Source organism: Mesocricetus auratus, unplaced genomic scaffold, assembly GCF_017639785.1.
Source record: "Mesocricetus auratus isolate SY011 unplaced genomic scaffold, BCM_Maur_2.0 Super-Scaffold_100004, whole genome shotgun sequence".
Lineage (NCBI taxonomy): Eukaryota > Metazoa > Chordata > Mammalia > Rodentia > Cricetidae > Mesocricetus > Mesocricetus auratus.
In genome coordinates, this window is record NW_024429189.1 from 85,660,353 (window position 1) to 85,672,701 (window position 12,349).

The window sequence follows — 12,349 nt, forward strand, 5'->3', positions numbered from 1 at the left end:
ATTAATTATAAATGCGTGGCCAATAGCTCAGGCTTATTACTAACTAGCTCTTGCATTTTAAGTTAGCTCATATTCCTTATGCTCTGCTGCATGGTGTTACCTTTATTAGCATGGTACATTCATGTGCTCCCTCTGTCTGACTGGCGACTCCTGACTCCTCCCAGCATTCTCCTAGTCTGGCTCTCCTGCCTTATTCTGTTCAGCTATTGGCCAGTGACACATATTCACACAGTATAAAGAAATACCCCATAGCAGTTGTGAGCTGCATGTGGGTGCTAGAAATTGAACCTCTGGAATTCCTGCCAGTGCTCTTTTTTTTTTTTTTTTGGTTTTTTGAGACAGGGTTTCTCTGTATTGTTTTGGAGGCTGTCCTGGAACTCGTTCTGTAGACCAGGCTGGCCTTGAACTCAAGAGATCCACCTGCCTGTGCCTCCCGAGTGCTGGGATTAAAGGCGTGCGCAACGCCCGGCCCTGCCAGTGCTCTTAACCACTGAGCCATTTCTCCAGCCCCAATCGTCTGTGTATTAGTGTAGCATAATATTTCTAGGATTGAACTAATTTTTTTTTTTTTTGGTTTTACGAGACAGGGTTTTTCTGTATTGTTTTGGAGGCTGTCAGTCCAGCCTGGCCTCGAACTCACAGAGATCCGCCTGCCTTTGCCTCCCGAGTGCTGGGATTAAAGGCGTGCACCACCACCGCCTGGCTAGGATTGAACTAATTTATAGTATGTGTTTCATTCTTTTTTCTTGTGACTGAAGTGTCCCATTGCATGGATATGCCAAATTCTGTGTGTTCATTCATCATTTGTTACTAACAGTGCTGCTGTGAACATCTGTACAATGCAAGATGTATAAGTGCCTGTTTTCAGTCAGTACTCATCGTATTGGTGTGAATGGTAATCATGTTTAACTTTTTGATTAAAGCACAAAACTTTTTAAATATTATTTATTTATTATGTATACAGCATTCTGTCTGCATATATGCCTGCAGGCCAGAAGAGGGTGCCAGATCTCATTACAGATGATTTTGAGCCACCATGAGGTTGCTGGGAATTGAACTCAGGACATCTGGAAGAGCAGCCAGTGTTGTTAACCTCTGAGCCATCTCTCTAGCCCCCAAAACTGTTTTCTATGGCAACTAAACTAGTCTATATTCTTGCCAGCACTGTATAGAGGGTTCCAGTTTCCTCATATTCTTGCCAACACTTTTCTTTTTGTTTGTTGTTTTTTTGTTTTGTTTTGTTTTTGAGAGAGCTTTTCTGTGTATGTAGCCCTGGCTGTCCTGGAACTCACTCAGTAGGCCAGGTTGACCTCAAACTCACAGAGATTCATCTGCCTCTGCCTCCTGGGTGCTGGGATTAAAGGTGAGTGCCACCATTGCCCAGGGAACTTACTGTTTTCTATATGTTCTGTTGATCATATCTCTCTTAGTAAATGTGAATTAACAGCTCATGTGAAATCTAGTCTTTTTGTTGTATTTTTTATTATTATTCTAGACATGAGATCTTTCTCAACAACAAGGGAATTAACAGCCCAATTTAAAAATGTGTGAAAGGGTTCGGGTTAGCACATACACACGCAAGCATCAAAGAAGGGATGTTAACTGCTCTTGGAGTGGCTTACAACCTGAAATTCCACCATCAGAGGATGTGATCCCCTCTCCTGACCTCTGCTAGGGCTGCATAGTGAGACTGTGTCTCAAAACAACAAAGACGGAAGCAGTACAACTTAACGAAACTGACCAGGTTCTAGAATGACATGTTCACTAGAGTCAGGGCTATTACCACCATGGCACTTACTCTGTTCAGAGCCCCTGCCTTCCACAAAGTAAGCAGTATGTGTGATTATGATTGTGTCCTTCCACTCCAAGCCCATTAACTCTCCTTAACTCTCCTCTTTTCATGTGAAGCTTGTTCATGTTTTCAAAGCCGTGTTTTATCAGCCATTAGCCACATCAAAAGAATTGGGTAGGGCTGGAGAGATGGCTCAGAGGTTAAGAGCACTGGCTGCTCTTCCAGAGGTCCTGAGTTCAATTCCCAGCAACCACATGGTGGCTTACAACCATCTGTAATGAGATCTGGCGCCCTCTTCTGGCCTGCAGGCATACATGCAGACAGAATGCTATATACATAATAAATAAATAAATAAATCTTAAAAAAAAAAGACAAGGATTTAAAAAAAAAAGAATTGGGTAATGTCCTTCTATTTTTTAAGCTTCGTGTGTGTGTGTGTGTGTGTGTGTGTGTGTGTGTGTGTGTGTACAAACTGCCATGCACATTTATAAACCTGGAACTTAAGTTCCCAGGCTTAGTGGCAGGCACCTTTACTTCATGAGACATCGTGAGTCATAAGGATCTTAAAAACACTTCAGTAATTTGGCCAGGTAGTGGTGGCTAATACCTCTAATGTCAGCACTTGGAAAGCAGAGTATGGGTGGATTTCAGTGAGTTCGGGGCCACCCTGGTCTACAAAATGAGTTACACAGAGAAACCCTGTCTTGAAAAACAAAAAATACACTTCAGTAATCCAATTAAAATACAAATGATTTGATTAGTCTGTTTTTTTTTTTCTCCTTGCAAACATTCCATCATTTGAGCAGTTCCAGAGAACACCTGAATTCAGTCTTGAGGCATTCTCCTGTAGGATCCACTTCTTCCTAAAGATAAGGAAGAGGCCAAGCTCACTCCTATCCATCTACCACTCAGAACCAATCTTCCCTGGGTATAGTGGAGAACACCTTTGGATTAAAGGATCTCTTTGAGATCTAGTCCAGCCTAGTCTACATATTGAGACCACCCCATCTCAAACAAACAAATAAACAAGAAAACCCAAACACACAAAACTAAGTTTTGCAAGTCTTGAAGACTCTTTCTCTTCTCTCTCTCTTCCCTCTCTTCTTTTTTCCCTCCAACCTTCCTTTCCTTCTCTCTTCACTTTTCTTTTTTCTTTTTGTTTTTTTTTTTCCGAGACATGGTTTCTCTGTATTGTTTTGGAGGCTGGCCTTGAACTCACAGAGATCTGCCTGCCTTTGCCTCCCGAGTGCTGGGATTTAAGGCATGTGCCACCAACGCCCGGCTTTCTCTTCATTTTTTTTTTTGAAGAATCTTGTTATATAGCCCAGGTTAGCCCCCAAATTACTACGTATTCCTGTTGGCCTCATATTCACAATCTTCCTCCTTAGCTTCCCAATTGCTTGAGTCATGGATAACCATTTATAAGTTTGGCTTGCAGATTTTTTTCCCCAAATGCTGGAATTAAACTCATGTTCCACCACTCCAGATTTCTTATGTATAGTAAGACGTAGAATGTAAGCAAGCACACACACACACACACACACACACACACACACACACAAACTATTCATTGAATGTTCTTCCTTCAGAACTAAGTCATGTAAGAGTTGTAGATGTGTAATCACCCAGCATTGTGCAGCTTTGCCAGCTAAACACAATTCTTCCCTGATAACTTCATAGTCAACAGAGGGAATGAGTCCTCCTGAAGCTGGGCCGGGAGGATGAAGACCCATTTCTTGGCACTCAGTGAGCGCTGTTAATGTCTTGATTACGACTTGTGCATCAGTTTTCCCTCATAGTTTTCTAGATCCTGGGGGTTGGAGTGTCCTGTAATAGTTCAGGGTGATGTGAGGAGAAACCTGTGTTGATGGAGAGTGTTCTTTTCAGCAGAGGCCTGCTGATGGGATTTAAAGATAAATTGCAATCATTTTTGTCATCCAAATTTGGAAGTTGCAACTGATCCAGTAGGTGGCGCCTCACACTCTTTTATCACTCCAATTTCTTTTTTATTACTTTTCCCCCTCCCAGGCTTTAAAATAATGTGGCTTTGTTGATTGTTCTCACTCCCTTAGAAAAAAAAAGGAAGCTGGGCCAGGCAGTGGTGGGGCACACCTTTAATCCCAGCACTCAGGAGGCAGAGGCAGGCGGATCTCCGTGAGTTTGTGTCCAGCCTGGTCTACAGAGTGAGTTCCAGGATGGGCTCCAAAGCCATACAGAGAAACCCTGTCTCGAAAAATCAACAAAACAAAACAAAACAAAACAAAAAACACACACACACACACACACAAAACAAAAACAAACAAATCAAAGAAAGAAAGAAGCTGAAGTAACGGTAGTTATGGATCAGGAGATCAGCATTCAAGAGTGAGCCTCCTGAAGCTGGATGAGAGCATCACAGTCACCTTCCAAGCCTCAGAGAGCTTCTGGAGGAAAGGGGAAGAATTTAAGAGCCAGAAGTTAAGGAGGGTGCCTTAAAAAGATTTCTAGGAATGCCATGGCTGCTGCTCTCAGTACAGCTGTGGTTAGCTGTGGTTACCAACACAAGACTGAGTTCATCAACGTTTCAACATGGGTGAGGGAGAGGTTCACAAGGGGCCACCCCTCCCTGAAGGACTATTGACAGTTAATGGTTGCTGGGGGAGGGCATGCCAGTTTCTTCAGTCTAACCACTGAAAAGTTGCCCAGGCTCCAGAAAACAGCCTCTCGCTCATGGCTTACTAGCTGTCCTAATCTCTCATGTGCCACCACACCCAGATCCATTTTTTAAAAATAAATGTACAATGTTACAAAATGTAATGGCAAGTTTAAAAATGACCATAATTTTGAAGTAGTGAATACTGTCTTAGGCTGTTTTCTGCTACTACAACAAAATCTGTGAAACTGGATAATTTAAAAGACTATGAATTTAGCTGGGTGTGGGCATGGCGGCACACTCCTGTAATCCCACTTCTGGGAAGGTTGAGACAGGATGTACAATTAGAAGACAGCCTGAGCTAAAGAGTGAGTTTCAGGCTACCCTCAGCTCTCTAAACAGGGAGGCTGTAGGAAGTGGGTTTGTCTCACAGTTCTGGAAGCTGGAAAATCTGAGAGAATGGTACTCTGCTTCACTGGATCAAATTTCCAGCACAGGAAGTTGACAGACACATTCAAACCATAGAAAATTTAAAGCAGTAACAATGTAATATATAAATGCATGCATTCTGTTGGTGGTAAAGTCACAGGCAAGGTTAATAAAGCTTACTGCTTTATTGAAAAAAAAGTGTTTTCAGTGAGAGATTATGCAAATAAAGACAAAATCCCTCCTCTCTCCCCTTCACACCTGTGCTCCCAATATGCTATTGAATTGTCTGAAAAGCCCCTGAAGAGATGTTCTGTCCTACCAGGACAGAAAATGGACAGGAAGACATAGCTGAAGAGAACTCACAAGGACCGAAAATGTAGGAGCCAGGAGAAAGGCTCCTGCTCCAACTCTCAGATTCTCAGTGCCACAAATCTTGCTGAAGCACTGCCAGGCGGTCGGTTCTTGAACAGTGCTAGGTCTCACTGGGGACTGTGAACCCCATCACCGTGAGAGAGATCCTATATGGTACCATACACAGGATGGTGGTTAAAAGTCATGGCATAAAGAGATTTGGGTTACACTGTCCTGTCTGCAGAGAAGAAACTGTATATATAGCCTTGGACAAGTTAACCTTTCCATGTAAAATAATTTAATAAAATAGAATATAAAAATATCTACATGATCACAGGATTCTTCAGATAACCCAAATAAAATGTATGGTGCTTTTATTTATGTATAAAAAAATAAAGGTTGTTAAACGTGATTTCACAAGAGAGGAAATCTCTGTTCTTTTGTTGCTTCCTAATCCTCTTCCCTGGTTAAATCTAGAAGATTCAGCTTCAAGTCTTCCAGAAAGGCAGTCATGTTCCAGCTCAGTAGTTTCCAGTTCTTACCAAGGTTTCAGATGTCATAGGCATCTTTTTCAATAAATACATTGGGAACCAAACCCGTAACCTGCTTGAGGACTGGACGAGGTAGCGTTTGTAATGCAATGTGATCCTTCCCGATCTGGACATTACAAACCCAAGACAGCCAGACTGGTGCGGTCGCCTTGTAATCCTAGCATTTGGGAAGATGAGGAGGAGGATTTTCAATTTGAGGCCAGCCTGGACTATACGATGAGACTGTGTCTCTAAACATCACTCAGCACGATGGGGAAAGGAACGTCACCCTTTGGAAAGCATCACCGTAAGACGCACACGTTGTGTCACCACCGCTTGGCTCTCTGCCTACCACCTTCAGAAGTCGACCTGTGGCAAATGTGGCTACCCTGCCAAGCTCAAGAGAAAGGGTAACTGGAGCGCCCAAGCTAAGAGACCAAACACTCCCGGACAGGGCGGATGAGGCACCTAAAATTGTCTATCGCAGATTCAGACAAGGATTTCGTGAATGAACCCTAACCCTAACCCAACGAGGTCAGGAGCATCCATTTCATCTTGAGGATTTCAATAAGTCATAAAATAAAGTTCTGGTGTCAAAAAATTAAAAGGCAACAATAACGACCCCCGAATAAGAGCTCTTTAAATAACTGAACTCACAGCTAGGTCACTTCATGTTCCAGACCACCACTGGACACGAGAGCTGTAGTTATATTCGCTGTGCTGCTCTTCGTAAGACATTAAACCCAGTACATTTTCTGAGTCCTAGAAAACTATCAGCTTTTTTCTTCATCCGTGAGGTCATAACGTTTCAAAAGCTGCTTTTCAAATATGTCCTTCCAGTACCAATACCACAAAACAAAACACCTCCATGCTAAGGCTAATGGCGTTAGACAAAAAAGTGAAGAAATTGAAACCCGATGAAATATTTAATTATTCCCCGAATTGTAAATTATGGATCACATTATGCTAATTAGTGGAAATCCCAGAGAAAAAGAAAAAAGTGCGTTCGACGAGGATGGGATTCGAACCCACGCGTGCAGAGCACAATGGATTAGCAGTCCATCGCCTTAACCACTCGGCCACCTCGTCCCAGAAGCTCAGTCCTTCCTGGCACCTATAGGGAGTAGTGCTAGAGGGGTGTGACGCAATGTCATGGAAGTCGCCATTTTGTACGGAAGCCAAGAGTCCGAGTGTCTGTAGGCAATCGAAAGAAGATGGCCGTTCTCAGGATAAGAGATCTGTATTTGAGAGAGGCGAGGAAAATTCTGTAGAAATCGAGAAAAACTGGAGGAAACTTAGGTTAGCGCAGAGGATGATAGAAGAGTTTAGAGAGGTCTTAGGGGAGGGGCCGGTCTGAAGCCTAAGGGGCGGGGTCGTCATGGCGCGCAGCACTGCGCGCCGCGCATGCGCGTCACTCCGGCGGTTAGATTTGAATACTTCGCAGACACTCTCAGGTCCCTGTGAAGTGACGTCTAATTCAGAAGCAGCGCGCGGACCCCAAACAGGCGGCCCGTGGCGGGTAAGAATGCTCCTTTTCGTCCTGGGCTCCTAAGAGAGGCCTTGGGTTCGTGTCTGGGCGCTGTCGGGCCGACGCGGCCTGGTGAGGATCGCTCGGTCAGCCCGGCTGCCTCGGAAGGTCCCTGCCCCTTGGTGAACGCGCGAGCCCCAACGGCCGGCTCCTCCTTCCGCCTGCACCGACCTGGTTCGCTTCCCCTTTCCTAACGCTGCTCCCCCAGCCCCGGAGCCTCCCGTGGGTTCCTAGTGTAGGCCCGGCCCGCTGCCCGCGTCCGCGCTCGTCCCACCCGCCTTTTTTCGGTCAGAGTTCCAGGATCTGTACCACTGCTTCTCATCCGCGATCTCCCTGTGGTGTGTTTCTCACCGAAGCTCCCGGCTGCAGTGATTTGAAGGCAGTGAGTGAATTTTAAATTGTAGTCTCGTCTGAGCACAATAATAGTAGAGTTCCAAGTTGAGTTCCAAGTTTCTGCACGTCCAACATTAATGAAGTCAGTATCAGCGTGGCACAAATTAGATTATAAAACTCCCTTTATTGTCAGGCTCTGGATTTAAGACCCATGGGTGGGAGGACAATATCGCTGACTGGAATTTTAAAATTGTATTAGACGTTGTGATTTCAGTAAGGATGGCCATCATAGCATCATATATTTGGATGTCTAGTCACTGGAGAGTGACTCTATTTGAAAGAAATAGAAGAACTGGGAGGTGTGGCCTTGTTGGAGTTGTGGCATTGGAATGGCTTGGAGGTTTCAAAAGCTCATACCAAACCTAGGCTCTCTGCCGCTGCCATGACTCGCACCGTGATGATAATGGACTATGTAAGTCTCTGAACTATAAGCGAGCCCTCAATTAAATGCTTTCCTTTATAAGAGTTGCTGTGGTCGTGGTGTCTCTTCACAGCAATAGAACAGTACCGAAGACAGAAGTTAACAGAAATAAAGGGTGTGACTAAAAACAGAAGCGACAGTTCATTCTAAACACTAAAGGTTGAAGTTAGTTTTCACTTCAGTTAGATGGTTCAGCTGGGTTCTTCTATGTCTCTTTTTTTAAAAATTATTCATTTATTTTTATTTTATGTGCACTGAAGGTTTGCCTGCGTATATGTCTGTGTGACGATGCTGGATCCCCCAGACCTGGGGTTACAGACAGTTGTGAGCTGCCATGTGGGAGCTGGCAATTGGACCCTGGTTCTCTGAAAGAGCGCCAGTGCTCTTAGCCCCTGAGCCATTTCTGCAACCCTGAGTCTCCTCCACGTCCTTTTTTTGTTTGTTTGTTTGTTTGTTTTTCAAGACAGGGCTTCTCTGTATTGCTTTGGAGCCTGTCCTGAAACTCGATCTGTAGACCAGAGCTGGCTTTGAATTCACAGAAATCCGCCTACCTCTGTCACCCTCTCTCCCCAGTGCTGGGAACAAAGGCATGCACCACCAATGCCACCAACGCCCAGCTAGGTTTCCTTTATGTCTTACAGATAATATTGTGTTAAAACTCTTACTCCTCAATGATACATTATTATAATTGACAGTAATTTATCTAGGTACTATTTTGAATTAGTAGTTCACACAGTGCCTGATTTCAAGAATGGCTGTTTAAAAAACAAATAGTGTCCAAACACTTCTATAAGTATACTCCTAAATGTCAAATGCACAGTTTTGGAACCAGTCTCAATAATCAGTATGAATATAATCAAAAAGCATTTTATAATCAAAGCTTATTGTAATAGTCTAGGGGAGTGGCCTGTTTCTGTTAAAGGTGTAACATATGGGTTATATAATAAAATACACATTTAATAGAATTAGAGACGCCCAGTAAGGTTCCCCCACCTTTGGTTTTTCAAGTTCCAGTAAGTCTGGAATCTCATCAGTTAAATGCTAACTAGTCCACAAGGTAGAAAAGAATGATTCTCAAAGACTTTCAAACAACAGTGTTTAGTTTACCTTAGGGTTAATATTTTCTAGTATTTTTATCTGTTTTGAGTACAGAACTTGAAACTATTCCTATAGAGCAGTGGTTCTCAACCTTCCTAATGCTACAGCCTTTAATACAGTTCTTCATGTTGTGGTGACCCCCAGCCATAAAACTATTTTTGTTACAGCTGGGCAAGTTGGCACAACACCTTTAATTCCAGCACTCAGGAGGCAGAGGTGGGTTTGAGGCCTGCCTGGACTTTAGCACTAGTTCTAGGACAGCTAGGGTTACACAGGGAAACCCTGTCTTAAAAACCCAAACTATTTTTTTTTCATTGCTACTTCATAACTGTAATTTTGCTAGTAATGTAAAAAAAATCATAATGTAAATTGTAAAACAAGTCAGATACATGCCATCCCTGTGAAAGGGCCATTTGACCCCCAAAGGGGTCACGACCTACAGTTTTAGAACCACTGCTGCTATGAAAGAGAAGATGTACTAGTTAGTAGTCAATGTGTACTTGTGAAGGGCACTCATTCAGCAATAGTTATTAAGCTAGACTACAACAGCAAACTGCAGACACACCACCCTATTTTCATAATTTTCTGCTGTGGCAAAGGTAAGTTTGGGAGTTGATAGAAACAGTTAATTTATATTATAGAATTTTAAATTACTGTCATATTCAGAGAAGATATGCATAGTGCTACCAAGAAAACTATCTTTTTTCCAAGAGAGAATAGCACTTCTAAATACACTAATTTGGGAAAGATCTCTGCATAGAAACAGCTATTGTGACTACCAAAATCGAGAAGTAGTAAGGGATAATGAAGTCTTGGGGCAAGGTCCCAGTGAAGAATGTCAGTACAATAGCAAGCAATTGAAATATTTTAAGTAGGAAATTGCTTTTAAATACATTTATGAGCTGAAGAGATGGTTCAGTAGTTAAGACCTCTGGATTCAATTTCTGGTATTTACATGACAGCTCAAAATCACCCATAATTCTAGTTCTGGGGGATTCAGGTTATATACAATTTATTTATATTTTATGTGCATTGGTGTTTTGCCTGCACACATGTCAGTGTGAGGGTGTCATGTCTGTGTGAGGGTGTCGAATCCCCTGGGACTGGAGTTATAGACAGTTGTGAGCTGCCATGTGATTGTTGGGAACTGAACCCAGGTTCTTTGGAAGAATAGCAGTGCTCTTAACTACAGAACCATCTCTCCAGCCCCTGGATTCAGTTTTCTTATCTGACCTCCACAGACATTAGACACAAAGGTGGTGCACAGATATACATGCAAACAAAACACTCAAATACATATATGTATATATAATAAAAGTCATATATATATATTTTAAAGCAGCCAAGGCAGTTGTGTTGGTCCTTGCCTTTACCTAAGCACTCAGGAAGCAGAGGCAGAGGCAGAAAGAAACCCATGAGGTTCAGGCCAGCATGGTCCTTATAGTGATGAGTTCCAGGCCAGGTAGGATTACAGCAAGACTATTTTAAAAACCAAAAATAGTCTTTAATCTCAGCACTAGAGAGGCAGAGGGAGGTGGATCTCTGTGACTTAGAGGCCAGCCTGGTCTACAGAGCGAGTTCCAGGACAGCCAAGGCTGCGCAGAGAAACCCTGTTTCAGGAAACAAAAAACAAAACAAAACAAAAAAACAAACCAAAAGCAAATAAACAACAAAACTCAAACCCACATACTTATTTCAGATTTAAATTCAGACTTATTGTGAATCACTGTCCCCTACATCTAACATTTGGCTTTTATTATATATGAAAAAAATTGTGTGAAATAAGGTACTATTATTATTATTATTTGTTTTTTGGTTTTTCGAGACAGGGTTTCTCTGTGTAGCTTTGGAGGCTGTCCTTGAACTCGCTCTGTAGACCAGACTGGCCTCAAACTCACAGAGATCCGCCTGCCTCTGCCTCCCATGTGCTGGGATTAAAGGCGTGCGCCACCAACGCCCGGCAAGGTATTATCTTTTAGGTATCTATTTTTCCTTATTATTGAAAGTAAGAATATGTACTGCTAATAGTTCATGTATATGGTATTCATTTAATGTTATAGTAGAAATGCTAGTACTAGTATCAAATTTTGTAGCTATTATTTTTAAACCTGAGATGATATCTTTCCTTATCTGGAAGTAAGGTTCTAGTTAACGCATTCAGTGTATTGTGTATCCATCACACACCCCACACATGTGGAGGTCAGAGGCTAACTTAATGGGAATCAGTTCTGGTCCTTTCCTTCTATCATATATCTTACAGGGATTGATCTCAGGTAGTCAAGTTGGTGACAAGTGCCTTTACATGTGGAGCTGCCTCAGTGGCCCCTAACTTTCTATTTCACATTCTTCCCAGGGTAACTACTCATTGAGTAGAATTCCAATTTTAATAGTCAAGTACAGTATGTAAAATGTTAACATTGCTGGGAGTAGTGGTGCTTTCCTGTAATCAAGGTTACTTGGTAGATGGAGACAGGTTCAAAAGTTCAAGACCACCAGGCAAGTTAGAGAACATGAGTTGTGTTGCCACCTTTTTTTCAAGAAAAACTGACCATCTAATTATTGTATGAAATCTTGAGATTTTTGTAATTTGGGCAATCAAGTAAAAAATTAAGTATCATGTATATGTTAAAAATTATGTGTGGTTGGCACATGCCTTTAATCCTAGTACTTACAACAATTCCCCTTGCCTCTATCTCCTGAGTGCTGGGATCACAGGATACCTAGCATAATTTAATTTTTTAAGGATGAATTCACTATTTTAGGTATTCATTCGACTTCCACTTAGGATTGAATTATTATGCAATTCAAGTATTATATATTATTTATTATGCAAAATAGACCATATTTTTATTGGAAAGTTCGTATCATCATGCTCATAGTTTACAGATTTTATCTTGTGTGTTTTTTTGTTTGTTTGTTTGTTTTGTTTTGGTGGGAAGTGAAGAGGGAAGAGGAATGGCTTCTAGACATATAGCCCAGGCCGGCTTGGAACTTGATATGTAACTGAGACTAACTCTGAACTCTTGATCCTCCCGCCTTCACCTCCCAAGTGCTAGGATTATAGGGATGACTATAAATCTGGCTTAGGTTATACCTTGAGTATGAAAAATTTCCAGTATTAAGTATAATATGGGGGCCTGGGGCGATGGCTCAGTGGGTAAAGCATTTACTCTGC

The 12,349-nt window shown here is 42.3% G+C and overlaps 1 protein-coding gene and 1 non-coding gene across 3 annotated transcripts in view; one reads left to right on the forward strand and one right to left on the reverse strand.

Annotated features, from left to right (window-relative positions):
- Positions 1-6,741: 6,741 nt before the first annotated feature.
- On the reverse strand, positions 6,742-6,823 carry Trnas-gcu. Its single transcript has one exon. It is a non-coding gene; the product is annotated as a tRNA-Ser (tRNA).
- Positions 6,824-7,144: 321 nt separating this feature from the next.
- Positions 7,145-12,349, forward strand: part of Knl1 (kinetochore scaffold 1) — a 61,867-nt gene continuing 56,662 nt past the window's right edge. For both annotated transcript variants that reach the window (XR_005877337.1, XM_040746050.1), the window contains exon 1: positions 7,145-7,253. The gene's annotated coding sequence lies outside the window, so the exon portion shown is untranslated. The remainder of the gene's footprint in view (positions 7,254-12,349) is intronic.